Here is a 16175-nt window from a genome sequence, read left to right as displayed (position 1 = left end):
ATTTGGACAGAGGAGGAGGGGACGGGTTGTAGACTTCTCTGTGTGTGTGTCTGTGTGTGTTCCTGTGTTGTTGAGTGTCCTTTCACTATATAGAAAACATAGGGACAAAAATAACCCCAAACTGCAGTTAAACTTGGCTTGGTGTTGGTTTTGGGGATAGGTTAGAATTAGGGTTAGGCATTAGGAGTTATGTTTAGGGTTAGCCATTCGGATTTAGGTTTAGGGTTAGGCATTAGGAGTTAGGTTTAGGGAAGTACAGCTGCTGTGGTGCCTTCTTGACAACACTGGTGGAGTTGGTGGCCCATGGAAAGTCCTCGTCAAGGAACTTAATGCCCCTGGCTATCTCTTCTGCAGCCCTGTTGATGTGGAATGGGGCATGTTCCCTACTGTGCAGCCAGTTTTGGAACCTCATCAGAGAGCCAGCGGAGAATCACAGTTCCCCTCCAAGTTCCACAAATTGACTGGAGGCTATCTGGTCCTGAAGTTGTGGACAACATGGTGACAAGTCCCCCAGCAGACCAGATGTTCTTTTGTGACTGTTCGACAGTGTCAATTCAGAAATAGAACTCCTCCCCTCATTTAGGCTTCAATGAAGATGGACGGACCCCCCCCCCCACCACCACCACCCGCCCACTTTGTCTGTGCACGCCTTCCAATGGTCTGCTTCCAACGTGGTCGGGAGGGCCTAACCCACGCGGCTCATCCACCAATCGGAACCACGCTGATGACGCGAACGCACGGCGAGCAGTGAGGCAGACTAACACCGCTGTGCGTGTGTGTTCGACTGCGTGTGTGTTCGAGTGCGAGCGCGCGAGTGCGTGCGTGCGTGTGTGTGTGCCACTATGGAAATAATTCCATCAGGTTTTACAGGACTGGATGGCGAATCGCCACTCCAAACAATTCCTTTATATGGGTGTGTGCATTAAAGTGCCCATGCATGTAGGCCACCCCACACAGACACTTATGTCGGTAGTGACTGCCAACCCACCGTCTCTGTTCCAGGAATCAACCTCTCAGCATATTCACACTGAGCTGTCTCCCCGCAAAACTGTCTCACTGTCGAGGTGACTCACTTTACAAGGCGTAGGTTGTGGAACAGGAAGGATTTGTTGCCAGGGAGTAATGACACTCCCCGCCGAGTCTTTGAGGAAGCATCTTGTTTGTATTCATTTGTGTATTTGTTTTCTTCCCCATTGTACTCAATTCTGTTCTCATCCCAATTTTGTGATGTCGTAATGATGGCTTTGCCTCATCGCAACATCTCTCTACCGGATTTGTGGGAGGCGAAATCTACGGCAACTGTCCTCTGATGCACATCTCGCCAACCCATCTCGCCAATGCTTTCACAGCTTACATAACCATGACATATTTCCTGGGAACAATGTACTTGGAGGAGAGCGCATTTTCTGACCAAACGCCACAATCGAGCCGACATCCTTCTCATCAACGTCGGATGGTTCTAAGCAAATTTGCACCGACGTGCCCAGCTTCTAGGTGCCGTTGAAATGCCAGGATTTTTACTCCTTACCACAGTTACGCCAAACAAATGAGGGCGGCCATATTATCCAGAATCAGATTCTGATGTAATAGGAGTTGGTTTGGGAGACTTGGGGAGCGTTTGATTACATGTAAGACACATTTTCGTAACGCGTTGTAGTTATCCGTTTCAGGTTGCCATGCTAACCATCCCTTCATATTTCCCCGGAAAAAAATATGAAACAATGCTTGGGAGGAATCAACTGTCACCACGCAAAGTATAAAAATAAGACCACATGTACAAAAAGTGAATGTCTTTAACGTAAGTCTTCAAGTAGGCTATAATGTTTTCTGCATTTGAATAACTATAAGTACCTTAAGAAAGAAATTACCCCTTTTTGTTAGAACAGTAGGTACTGTGTGTATTTTGGGTATTTTTGGTGTTTGTTCGTAAGACATTGAGTGCTATCTTGGAAAATAAGTGTGTATTGGCTAAAGAGTGTTATTAACTTATCTGGTGTGTAAGCATGCTATTACAAAGTCTACAGTATATATATTCTATAAAGGTTTGTGTATGTGTCCTGGGGTGATCCTGTATGTCGAAGCTGCTGCCCCCAGTCCACGTGTTCATTAAAGGTACAAATACGTATAAAACAATTACTGAGTGTGTAGTACCGTCACTCCAGTCAATACAATGCAGGTCAAATAAACCTCCATGTTATCTCTGTGGTCAGAAGTTGCCTTGGAGATTCCAGGCAAGTCTGTCTGTGACTGAGTAGGACTCACATGACCCGAGGCCCTTTTAGCCAGCAGTAATGTCATTGTTTTAGACATTCCAGGTTGGGTTAGGGGAAGTAACACTGAACGTGGTGAAGGTACCTACAGATTTACTCAGAGCGCTGCTTTCCTGTGATCTGCAGGAGGGAACGTAAATAAAAAAGTGCCCTCAGTAAATATTGGTACAGTGAACCATTTGTTTTCCTATTTTGGCTCTATACTCTAAAAGTGGATTTAAAATCAAACCTGTACAATGAAGTTAAAGTATAGTTTCTCAGCTTTTATATAACAGTGTTTGTGTACTGGTTTCGCCGTTTAGAAATTACAAAAAAAGTATACGCAGTCCACCCACAGGGCAACCAAAGTGTTATCAATAAAGTATATGTATGTTAATGTACTGTAGCCAACTCTTCTATGTCACTAAGTCTTCTATTGTGCTGTAACTAACTCTTTGTCACCAAGTCTTCTATTGTGCTGTAGCTAATTCTTCAATGTCGCTAAGTCTTCTACTTTGCTGTAGCTAACTCTTCTATCATGCTGTCTGCTTCTTCTGTTGCACTGTTCTATAATACTGTGTCTACTAATTCTATTGTCCTGTACCTAACTCGTCTATTGTGCTTTTGCTAACCCTTCTATCCTACTGTAGCTACCTCTTCTACTGTGCTGTAGCTAACCCTTCTATCATACTGTAGCTAACTCTTCTAATGTGCTGTAGCTAACCCTTCTATCATACTGTAGCTAACTCTTCTAATGTGCTGTAGCTAACCCTTCTATCATGCTGTAGCTACCTCTTCTACTGTGCTGTAGCTAACTCTTCTATCATACTGTAGCTAACTCTTCTAATGTGCTGTAGCTAACCCTTCTATCATGCTGTAGCTACATCTTATATTGTACTATAGCTACATCTTCTATTGTGCTGTAGCTACCTCTTCTATTGTGCTGTAGCTACCTCTTATATTGTACTATAGCTACCTCTTCTATTGTACTATAGCTACATCTTCTATTGTGCTGTAGCTACCTCTTATAATGTACTATAGCTACCTCTTCTATTGTGCTGTAGCTAACCCTTCTATCCTACTGTCACAAACTCTTCTATTGCGCTGAAAGAGCTGTTGGCCAGATGTTACCCCATGCTGCAGCAGTAAATGTGCATTCTGGCTTCATTGAGCCAAACCCTTTCCACCACAACAGAGTGCACCCTTGGCACACCCGATGACGTCCGGTGGAGCGACTGACCCAACCATCTGGCAATAACTCCATCCCTCCGGCAAACATAACGAGTCAGTCAGCTGATCTCCTGACAGAGTCGGTGCACGACCCCGTGACCCCTCCGGCGATCCGTTCCAAATGTCTGGCTCATCCAATCGTGGAGCACTACGCTCTATAATGAGCTGCATGCATTACAGGCACTAGAGGGCTCCCACTGTGCACTGGTGAAAATCAACCGCAGGAACACAGAGTGTGTTCCCTCTCAGTAGAAATGTAGGCCCGGCCCCTGCTGGCATTTAATAGGCCTGACTGGCGTTTCCAATGGAATGTCCGCCAAATGTGCCAATCATCGCTTTTGGAAAAGAGCACCGATGAGGTTTATTGTTCTAGTCAGTGGCAGAGGAATGGAAGTAGAAACAACTTTTTTTTTTCCATGTAGACAAGTGGATTGTTACATTGTTTCTTGATGTGGAGATGTTATGAAATGAGGCACAATCATGAAGTTGTGCTTGTGTTTCACATCCCCACTGATGGGACGGCATTCCCCGGGCCAGCACTCGAGTGCTTTGTTGACACGCCAGACGTGCCCCAGCAAGGTCTAGACTGAGGGTAAAGGCCTTGTGTGCTCGTTCTTGGGTACATTCAAGTGTGCTAATTCACAGATTATGTTTGCTGTTACTAAGGCGTTGTGTTACTTTAGTGGTATACAATGAGAACACGCCAAAGGTTACACCTGTCACAAAGAGGTTGACTGAAACAAAGTGGCAGTTGGAGGTTTCACCTGCAATAGAGCCATTATCCAAGTCGTCTGAAATCGAGCATTGTGTAATCCAACCTTTTTTTTCTCCAACACAACTTCAAGAGCAGTGTTCCGTGACTGTATTTAAAAAGCCAACAGTGAGGTAGTGATTTCCCCAACAGGCATACGAGCTCTCTTTTCTGCAGCTTCATTAAACCAAGTTCTTTGGGCTGCAGAGCAAAATAAGCAGCAAGAAAGGGATGAACACAGAGAGGGCAGAAATCAACTAGAAGGAAGAGTGCTGACAATGGACAGCTTTTGACAACAAATATTTTCAAGAAAAATGACATCTTTTGACAAAACATTTAGTTCCTTCCCAGACATTCTGGTTGTGCCCTCATGTACTGTAGTACGCGCTGAAGAAAAGTAATGTCTGCTAAGTGGACACCCGCATGCTGGTGTTGTCTGATAAGAGACCTCATCTTCCCGTCACCCTCCTGACACATAACACAGCTGGGGACATGGCCATGCAGCGCATGCCGCTGAAGCAACAAACACAACCAGACAACAAACAAGTCTGTAGACGCATAGCTGGATTTCAACCCTAAAAACAACCAAAGAGCAGTGTTGGGGATTGGGGATGCGACTTTGTAAAGCTACTAACCTTGTTCTCCGGCTCAAACACAAGGCAAACCAGCTGGTGGACAGGATTACCAAGCTACCAATTACTTCAAGGTGGAAGAAGCTATGCTACACTAAAGCTTCACTTAGGAAAAACACTATTTTCTTATACCTGAACTTTGAAGATGTGGTTCACAACATCCAATCTACTTTGTGAAAAAATAATGATATATACATTTGAAACGTGACAGGCTATAACAGCAATTACAAGCACGGATCACTTTTGGGACATACTGTATGTAAAAAGCAGGTGCATTTCACTATACATGACTAAACACAAGCTCGAATTGATAATTAGGTCTGAGCCTAAAGCCTGTCTACTTCACCACCTCTGTCATTTATGTTTTGTTGTGGTGGTGAGCTGTACAGCTACTTTTAAAAATCAAGCTTACATTTTATTTTGATAGTCCCGCTTCCATATGTAGATGTTTCATAGATAGCAATACTATCCACAAGCATTCAACAAGCTCTATATATGAACCACTGCTTTCTAAGGTTATGGTTAGGGTAAGGGTTAAGTTTAGTGGATAGTTGGTTAAAATGTAGCCTCTTAAACCAGGCCTAGAATGTTGTGATTTGAGGTGTGGCCTCGTGAGACTAGTTAAAATTTGACAAATAGTCAGTAGATAATCGGAAGAGTATCTACACGTACTTTTGGGACTCTCAAAATAAAGTGTATGAAACATGTCTGGATTAAAACCGGACTGATGGACAAACATCCATACCTGGAAGGAGATGTCTGCTCTGGTTTGATTCAAGGACCATATGAGCTCCAATTAGAGCTTTAACCTCTTTTGAGCTTTCATTTTGAGCTTTAACCAGTCTAGCCAGACACTGGCAGAGAATAGGGCTCTTGTGGTGAAGAAAAACAAAGGTTGGCTACTACTATTGCTACTACTGCTGCATACACAGACACACACACACACACACACACCTCATTATGTCATATGTTATGTCATAGGTTGTCATACGTTGAACTCAAAACACAACCAAAATGAACAACCTATCAAAATAACACTCAATATCCTGAACAAAGCTGACTGGTTGATAAATGAGTTAGCATAACGCTCAGGTAAATCATTTCCCAATGTGGCTATGCGATATCTATTAGGGGGCTCATTTTGTTATTACAGCGTGGTTTTGTTTGGCCACATGCACAGCTGGCTCAGAGCGCAGCTCCAGTTAGCATCGTGAGTTCCTAATGTGCGATCCAGTTGACTCAAATGACTGTAGCAACAAGACCTGTTTTCTCTCCGTGTACAATTAATTAGTGACCCCTCCACTAGCAGTCCCCCCCCCCACCCCCAGAGGGTCATCGAGGTAAATTCCAAAGCAAGGCTTTGTGCCATGGCACATTACGACAGCTTTAGGGATGATAAAACTAGTGTGTCAATCTTTTGTTGACCTGTGAGAAAACAGGAAAGATGGATAGATGAATGGGTGGATGGGTAGATGGGTGGGTGGATGGATGGGTTGATTGATGGATGGATGGGTGGGTGGGTGGATGGATGGGTGGATGGGTGGATGGGTGGGTGGATGGATGGGTAGATGGATGGGTGGGTGGGTGGTTGGATGAGTGGGTGGGTGGGTGGATGGATGGATGGGTGGATGGGTGGGTGGATGGATGGGTAGATGGATGGGTGGGTGGGTGGATGGATGGGTGGATGAGTGGATGGGTGGGTGGATGGATGGATGGGTGGATGGGTGGATGAGTGGATGGGTGGGTGGATGGATGGATGGGTGGATGGGTGGATGGGTGGATGAGTGGATGGGTGGGTGGGTGGGTGGATGGATGGATGGATGGGTGGATGGGTGGATGGATGGGTGGATGAGTGGATGGGTGGGTGGATGGATGGATGGGTGGGTGGATGGGTGGGTGGGTGGGTGGATGGATGGATGGGTGGATGGATGGATGGGTGGATGGGTGGATGGATGGGTGGATGAGTGGATGGGTGGGTGGATGGATGGGTTGATTGATGGATGGGTGGGTGGGTGGATGGATGGGTGGATGGATGAGTGGATGAGTGGATGGGTGGGTGGGTGGGTGGGTGGATGGATGGATGGATGGGTGGATGGGTGGGTGGGTGGGTGGGTGGGTGGGTGGGTGGGTGGGTGGGTGGATGGATGGGTGGATGGGTGGGTGGGTGGGTGGATGGATGGATGGGTGGATGGGTGGATGGATGGATGGGTGGATGGGTGGATGGATGGGTGGATGAGTGGATGGGTGGGTGGATGGATGGGTTGATTGATGGATGGGTGGGTGGGTGGATGGATGGGTGGATGAGTGGATGGATGGGTGGGTGGGTGGGTGGATGGGTGGGTGGGTGGGTGGGTGGGTGGGTGGGTGGATGGATGGGTGGGTGGGTGGATGGGTGGGTGGGTGGGTGGATGGGTGGGTGGGTGGATGGATGGGTGGGTGGATGGGTGGATGGGTGGATGAGTGGATGAGTGGATGGGGAAAATGTTTCCGGGTCATTTTTGAAGACTGGATTGACGGTGTATTCTGGCCCTGGGCCCTGGGTTTCCCTTTGGTCTGGGGGAGCTTCTGTTCCCCTCTCCAAAAAGCTCTGGGATCTCAGCTGCTTGCTCTTCCTCCTGCTTTCTTTCTTTTTGTTTTTGTACTCTCTTACTCTGGCCAAGTAGAGCACAAAAACCAACAATGTGCACAAGAAAGTGGTGGAGAGAGAGAGAGAGGAGAGAGAGAGAAAAGGAGAGAGAGAGAAGGAGAGAGAGCTGTTCCTGACAGAGATGTGATGTCTGGCACTCCATGTGGGTTCTCTCGTCTTGGTTCCACTCCGAGTATGAAAATTATGGAAAAGAAACATGAGGAAGAAAGTGGGAGGAAGGGCAAAAGTGCCCGGAGAAAAAAATACTTATTTTACATGTTTTCCATCCTCTCCTGTAATCCTGCTGCCAGTCACAACAAGTAGAGCCGTGAAGAGGAAGAGAAAAGAAAAAGGGAGGAAGAGGAAAGGAGTGATGAGAGAAGGACAAAATATGCATAAAGAGAGAGATGGGATGAGAGATCTGCCCAGGTAGCTCTGACACACAGTATAGCACCATTTGTTTTCAGTGAGGCCACCAGAACAATTATTGTATGACCCTGGAGGCCTCCATTATCACCAAGATAATTATCCTTTTGCACACATAAAAGCAAGAGAAAAAACCCACCGGGCTAGAAATTAACCAGACCATCTGGTGTTTGCCCGAAATGCCAGATATCCGGTCCCTTCTAGCAGAAGTAAACAGACTGAGCTGGTAAGAAACCTCTTTCATGATCCGTTCTGAATTTCCACCACATGGGAACTATCTATCAAAGGAACACTCCTCCATCCTAATCCTCCCCCCAGACCCACACACACACCGACACACACACCAACACACACACCAACACACACACTCCTTCTCCTCAACGCCAAGTACCACACGCTGAACTTGTTTTCTCTGTGTACCAGAACAGAACTATAGAGAAGCACCCCTCCTCGGTCCATGTCAAACCCTGACCCACTCAGTGTAAAGTGAGCGCCCTGCCAGCCAACAGCTGGACTGCTGCATGGGAAAGCTGTGCGAGGGGCTGCCTGTGTGACGGCCCTCTGCCTATGTGACGGTCCTCACAACGGAGCCCCGGCTCCCGATCATGCCAAAGCAAAGGGGCTGCGTTGGTGGCGTGTGCATGGTGCAGCCACGGCTCGACCTGTAACAAATACACGTGGCGCTGTGCTGTCTTTCCGGACAGAGTGATGCGGGAATGCGGGTTTGTTCGCTTGGTTTCCTGCCGGCACTCTTCTGGCCTTTCCTGTTTCCTTCCTCCATTTTTCCCCTCGCCACATTCATCTGCTTGACCTGATCCCTCCTCTCAGTATCTCACATTCATCTACTTGACCTGCTCCCACCTCTTCCCAGTATCTCACATTCCTCTGCTTGACCTGCTCCCACCTCTTCCCATTGTCTCACATTCATCTGCTTGACCTGATCCCTCTTCTCAGTATCTCACATTCATCTGCTTGACCTGCTTCCACCTCCTCTCAGTATCTCACATTCATCTGCTTGACCTGATCTCTCCTCTCAGTATCTCACATTCATCTGTATGATCAGAATCTATCCTAATGCGCTCCCTTAAGACTCTACCTTTCATGTCCTTTCTCTCTCTCTTCTTTTTGTTCCTCTCCCCTTCCATTCTGCTCCTTTCCTCAGTCCTCCTCTCTTTCTGCCCATTCCCTCCTCTCTTCCTGCCCATTCCCTCCTCTCTTTCTGCCCATTCCCTCCTCTCTTTTAGTCTCCACACACTTTCTACTACTCTGACTGCTGTCATGCAGTGAACCTATAGTGAACCGTGTCTGTCTCTGCGGGTGAGGGGAAAAGGTTGCCAGTCTGTAACCGTAGCTTCCCCAGGTTTCCATTTTAGGATTTATTGTCTCGTGGACACCAGCTACCTGGCCTCTCAGGAGGACTCCATTTCAGTCTTTCTCCTTTCATTCCCCATTCTCCCTCAGAGCCCCACAGAGGACCTGTTGTCTCACACTAAAAGCTGGGCAGCTGTGCCAGCACAAACACTGCAGACCAAAAGGAGGACTGGAGGGGGACTCAAATGCAATCTTTTGATCTTAATGCATGCAGAGCAGAATTAGGCTCATACACAAATCTTAAGTTAAACTTCAAAAGTAATTTAGCGGACATCTTCATCTGGCAAACACATTGATGCGTGCATCATACATTTTCATTTCATTTTTTGTACATCACAGAGGGACAACCATCAGGGAGGTCTCGGGGCTGAGTGTCAGGGTCTTGACCTTGTCAGCCAGGGGATTCCAACCGGCAACCTTTAGTATCCTGGCCCAGTGTGCTTGACGACTAAGCTACCCCGACGCCCCCAATGAGACACCCTTGAAAGAATCATCCAAATGAGCAAATCAGACAGCTGGAATGTTACCTTGCTCTAAATATGGAACAAAATGGCAGAACACCTGACCACTGTTATTTACCCAAAATAAAAATAAAAAGCTTTAAATATGCACAGACTGTACAGAGATAAAGGCCTTAATATCAAAAGAAGACGCAAATAGACAGATCTGGCTCTTGAGAAGATCGTGCACACGTTCCATGAAATTAGGTTGATCCAGGGTTGAACTTTCTAATCTCTTGCCACATAGAAATATTTACCACAGACAATACAGGAACACAAAGAATGCAATTCAGATGGAACACTGTGTCTGAAATACAGTGTGCAGTGTTTCTGACCTGTAGCCTTTAGAAAACCGCCACCAGCCGGAGCACCAAATAACACCAATAACCAATATTCATCCTTACATTATTTTCATTTCCCGTGTCATTCATATTTTTAAATACTAAAGCATATAGTTTCAAAACTGTACATTTAAAATAAATCTACTCGCTAGTAAGTATCACGCCAGTAAGGCCAGTTGAATTGAATTGAGAGAGATGGACCAGCCGTTAAAAATAAATGTAAAAAACAGCCCCTCTCTGGAGTGGCGTGTGGCAGGGGGTCAGAGCGAGGGCTCAGCAGGGGTAATTACATCCCTGCTTTTAACAAGATCCCCACCTCACACAAAGAAAGCCCACTGTAGCCCGCTGGATCTATATTTAGCTGACGCACGGCATTCTGGTCCAGGTGGAGGTGTATTACCGGTAAGTGAGCTGGCAGAGCTCCGTAATCAGTGGGCCTCAGCGCTGACACACACACACACACACACACGCACGGTCTGACACTAAATGAATGAGCACCATTTCACCCTTGCACACTGACTCTCTTTCACCATACATAAACCTTGTTGAAAAAGAGCTCTTTACCCCTAACGTACAGCCTCTCTCACAGGACACTAACCACTGCATAGGTGCCAAACTAAAGTAAAGATAATGCAGGTCTGTGTTTGCACGTGTAGGTGTGTGTGTGTGTGTATATGCACGTGTTGTATGTATGTGAATATGTAAGCGCTTGTGTGTGTGTATGTGTGTGTGCGTGTGCGGTTTTGGCCCCCTCGGCATGATGGATCTGCGGACGTGAGTCTGAAACGTGTCACCAGTCTGATGGTAAACATGTAATGAAGCGTGTAGAGACTGTTTTAGTGGTACGGTTGGGGTGGAAGGACTCTGCCATACTACTGCTTAATATGTTCAGTATACTCACTTCTGTGGTGTCACGGGTAACGGAGCCATGTTATGCCTCAACGCCACAGAGATTAGGTCCTAAAGCATGGGACGTATCTGCCTCATGTGAATAAAATGCAAATGTTACATTTTAAAAACAATGTGAATGAAAAAATTATGTGCTCCGAATGGCAGGTTGAATATAATAACCAGGCCGTCACAGATTATCTGGAGTTGTCCTGGCTGTGTGGGATTTATCCTTCAGTGTAAATGTACAGACCATTCAAAGACAGGCTTTCTTTCGGTTCCACCATGTCAAAAAAACAACAAGAGAACAATGAAGTAAAGTGTTTTTTGTCAGAGTAACGAGAAGACAACACTGATAAAAACAGTGGTGAGAATCTGGACCATAAAGTGTGGGTGCAGGTGTGGGGAGTGTTCAGAATGTACAGTAACAGTGTATGTATGTGTGTGTGGAGGTGTGTATTTGTGGAGGTGTGTATGTGTGGAGATGTGTATGTGTGGAGGTGTGTGTTTGTGTGGGGGTGTGTGGGGTGGGGTGTATGTGTCGAGGTGTGTATGTGTGTGGAGGTGTGGGGGAGTGTGTTTGTGTGTGTGGAGGTGTGTATGTGTGTGGGGGTGTTAGTGTGGGGGTGTGTATGTGTGGGGGAGTGTGTTTGTGTTGGGTTGTGTATGTGTGGGGGGAGTATGTTTGTGTGTGTGTGTGTGTGTGTGTGTATGAGGTGTGCATGTGTGTGGGGGGGTGGAGGTGTGTATGTGTGTGGAGGTGTGGGGGAGTATGTTTGTGTGTGTGGATGTGTGTATGTGTGGGGGAGTGTGTTTGTGTTGGGTTGTGTATGTGTGGGGGGAGTATGTTTGTGTGTGTGTGTGTGTGTGTGTGTGTGTGTGAGGTGTGCATGTGTGTGGGGGGGTGGAGGTGTGTATGTGTGTGTGAGGGGGTGTGTATGTGTGGAGGTGTGTATGTGTGGGGGGTTGGAGGTGTGTATGTGCAGAGGTGTGTATGTGTGTGTGTATGGGTGTATGTGCAGTAACAGTAACAGTGTGTATGGGGGTGTGAATGTGTGGAGGTGTGTATGAGTGTGTGTGGAGGTGTGTGTGTGTGTGTGTATGTGCAGTAACAGTAACAGTGTGTATGGGTGTGTGTACGTGCAGTAACAGTAACAGTGTGTATGGGGGTGTGTGTGTGTGTGCATTCAGTGCTGAGCAGATCAGTGATTTGACAGTAGAAAGCAAAGCAGACATGGCGGCTTTCCTTTATCTGGCGCCATGGAGACGTCAGTTACCATTCCAGTCCAGGTTCTGACTGGAGTGGCTACTTGGGCCAGACAACAGTGAATGTACTAATACTCATTACGACAGCGAGGAGGAACAAAGCCGGATTAGTAGTTTTATTAGATGAATCAGGACAGCAAAGGATTGATGGAAAATAGGTACCAGGGAACACGACACACACACACACACACAGAAAGACAGCGTGCAGAACGAAAGCTGCAGTATAGTCTGTCCTCAGTTCATTATACCAGAACCTGTAATCACCCCGGCTTCTCGGTTCATAGTCACCAACATCAACATCCATTATCACCGAGACGAGTTCCAGTGGCTGTGAACTATGGGAAAGAACGTGCTAGAATGTGTTCGGTAAACCCGGCAGAGACCCCTCCCCCAACCCCCCCCCCCCCCCAAGGAGACCGTCTGGAACCGTCATCTTCTCGCAGAGGGACTGCTTTCCACCGTGGAAGAGTGTGGGACTGGGCAAGAGGGGACATACGGCGTGGATAACTTTGGAAGAGAGAAAGAGGGAAAACTGTGGTAGAATGATGTGTGATCCAGGTGGATTGATTAATTCTAGCACGTGCCTTCCTGAACTACGTCGGCTCGTCCCACTCAGTACCAGTTCAATCCGGTGTATTCCAGTTTACGCATAGGGTGGCGGTTTCCTGTGCACAGATTAAACCTAGTCCTGGACTAAAAACCCATGGAGACTTTTCAATGAGTTCGATTTTTCTAGTCCAGGATTAATCTGACTGGGAAAATATAGCCTGGTACTTGGCCAGTTTAAATACCATGCATGTAACGTACTGTACTGGGAACATTATGGGCCACAATCACACAGTAATCTTCAGTTTGACTTTGAAAGGAGTGTATTTCCAGTACTCTCATTGGCCAACAGTACACAAGCATTATATCAGCAGCATCCTGTGCTTACGAAACGTGTTTAAAAGGGAGACCTTCAGGACATTAACAGTCTGCCACTGAAACGAACACTGTTTAGTAACCATTAATCAGAGACACTTTAGAGGACAGAGGATACACACATAAACATCCCTGAACATGCCTAGTATAAACATCCTGTAGTGTGTGTGTGTGTGTGTGTGTGTGTGTGTCTGTGTGTGTGTGTGCTGAACTCTAGTTGATGTATTGGGATCATTATAGAACAGGCAAAGTGCCAAGAGGCTTTGTGTCTTTATCTCTCTGAATTATTATGTTCATGTTAGTTGCCAGTGTGAATTTACAAGAAACTCCTGCGGCGCCATAGACTACAACCCGTGTTTAAGGCATGCTTTGGCCAGTCCACTGACCTGGATGTCATATAAACTCACTGACAACTTTGATGACTGGAAACCAACAGGCACTCTGTCGAACAAGGGCTGGAATTTGCAAAAGAAAAACATTTAGTCATCCAGTATGTTGACTGCCTAAAATCTGCACACAAATCTATTCCACATCTGGCATGCTTGGATTTTCATCATTCTTTTTATCAGTTCACACATTTTAGTGTAACCACACATTAACACAGGTGCCAGTCAGAGTTGATATAGTATTAAATACATAGAACTTGCATTGAGAATCTGTAGTTAAGTACAGTTGGATGTAAAAGAGGGGTATAGTATTTGTTGGGATTGGTTATAATTAGGGTTCCAAGGAACCATATGCTAATTATTAGACTTACTGTCTTTTAAATTGTAAGATTTACAGACACCCAACTTGGGAATCTAATTGTAAATACCTGGTATGAACTGTGTCAATCAAGGTATTTTCTTTATTTTGTGGCCTCAAACAAGTTGGCTTGGCTTCATCAGGCATCTGAGCCATATGGAATTAATGGCAAAGCACAAGTCTGCAGTGCTGTTCCGTTCTCTAATAAAAAAGCTGAATTCACTGTCAGTACAGTATAAACAATTGTTTTCCCAAATTAATTTTGGCAAACAAAATTAATTAAAAAAACTTTCATGAGAATAATTAGATAAACTACACATTTCCATACAGTTCAGGAGAGTATATTTCAGCACATCAGACAAAACATCAGAGACGTTACTGCGCGTATTTATTATTCCAAATATTCCGTAAGGCCCAAATGGAAATGCTAATTCCTGTAAGATGCTACCGTCTAGGAGCGTGAAACTGCATGATGGTAAAGGACATAGGACAAATGTTACATCAGCTGGTCGTGTGTTATCAGACTGTCTCTAATGCTGGGAAAGGTGGATATGATTCTCAGGGTCCACTAGCTGGGCAGGGCCCACTGATTGTAATAATATCATCATTGTCTGTAAGTGAGGGGGCCTCAAGCATATATGTTTTCAGGGGCCCAAGAATGCGTGGTGACGGCCCTGTATGTAACGATGTAACTTTTCTAAATGATCCACGGTATCTCCCTCTTAAAACAACTCCATAAAGGATATACAGTATTAGGGCATAGACGTGATGTTTTTGCAAATGTGGTAATGGGTACCAAAGTAACTCCTCTTGGGCAATATGCATCATTTTGGGCAGGTAGTGATGTTATGGGGCCACTACATAACCCTGACAACTATACTTAATGTTGTTAAAATGTTTGGTTTCTATGTGTGAGAGTGGGGGGGCAAGGGGATATTTCTGCAATGATACAACACATTCTTATCAATCATACTCAAAACAAGACCACTATTCAAGAGTGGCTGAGGCCCGGTACAGGAAAGTGAATGACAATTTTATTTTTTACTTCTGTGAAGTATTATAACTTTTACTCTAGAGAGAGTTTAAAGCCAGCAACCACAGCCTCTCTTGTGAAATTTTTTGATTTGTGCTGAGGTCACTGGATAAAACTATTCAATAGCTAGTTTGCACAATCCGCAATCTTGTTAAAATTACAGTTATTCGCTGGTTATTCAGCGGGCAGGGAAACAAACAATATTGTTTTTAAGGACAGTCGGAGGACCTTCAAGTACAGGTTGTACAGTCAATGACAAGGTATCACATTTTTGCTTATTTGAAACAGAGGCTCCAGACGTATTAAAATGCATGCATTCACTACTGAAAGACGCAATGGATTAGAGTATCTGCTGAATTACTTCAATGTAAAAATATAAACAGATGTAGGAAGGAATTGTCTGCACTTCTGGCCTGTTAAGAAAAAAAAAAGCAACAGTTAATATACAGTCTCATTGCAGGCGGCACAGGGGCCAAATTTACGCAGGTCAGGCTAAAAGGCACCACTGAAATAGTTCATCTTCAGAATTGCAAAGTACACTTAAAACGCCCTTCTACTGTTAAGAACAACAGCATTTTCAAACAATCGAAAACAATCTGGCAAACGTTTAAAATAATGTGTATTATGCATGCATGCACAATGAGGTCATTTTTTGGGGCAGGGCTCTCTATTCCATAACTTTGGATTTGAAATGAAACAATGACTATTGGGTGCAGACTGTCTGCTTTAATTTCAGGGTCTAGCCATCTATATTGGAAAAAAAACTTTTACAAAATAGGGTCAGGTTTTGTAAGTAGTCCTCCCACTTTAGAGCAGTTGGCTTTCACTATTCCATGGCCCCTACTACCCCGATTTGATTTTTATACAGCCCCTTCCTCTCTCGTCCCGAAAACGAGCCAAGGCTAGGTAACGTTTGCTGACAGGCTGAGAAGTGCCTAGAGTGTGGACGGGCTGTAAGCTACATGTTTTTATTCATTGATCCCCCCCCCCCTTGCATATTCACACAGAGCATTAATAATGACTTTATAGCATGATGAATGAGGAAGGAACGTGATGTGTCCGTTTGTCAGTGATCACTACAGGGGCCAACCGGCTACTTCACCGATCATAGTCTGTGTAGGTTTCCTGAAGTACCATTGGCAGGAAAGAGCAAGCGCTTTTTCTGGGCCTAAACATTTGCAGGTGTGACGTTATTCC

The sequence above is a fragment of the Esox lucius genome, chromosome 24, assembly GCF_011004845.1.
Source record: "Esox lucius isolate fEsoLuc1 chromosome 24, fEsoLuc1.pri, whole genome shotgun sequence".
NCBI lineage: Eukaryota > Metazoa > Chordata > Actinopteri > Esociformes > Esocidae > Esox > Esox lucius.
This window is presented reverse-complemented; position numbering follows the sequence as displayed.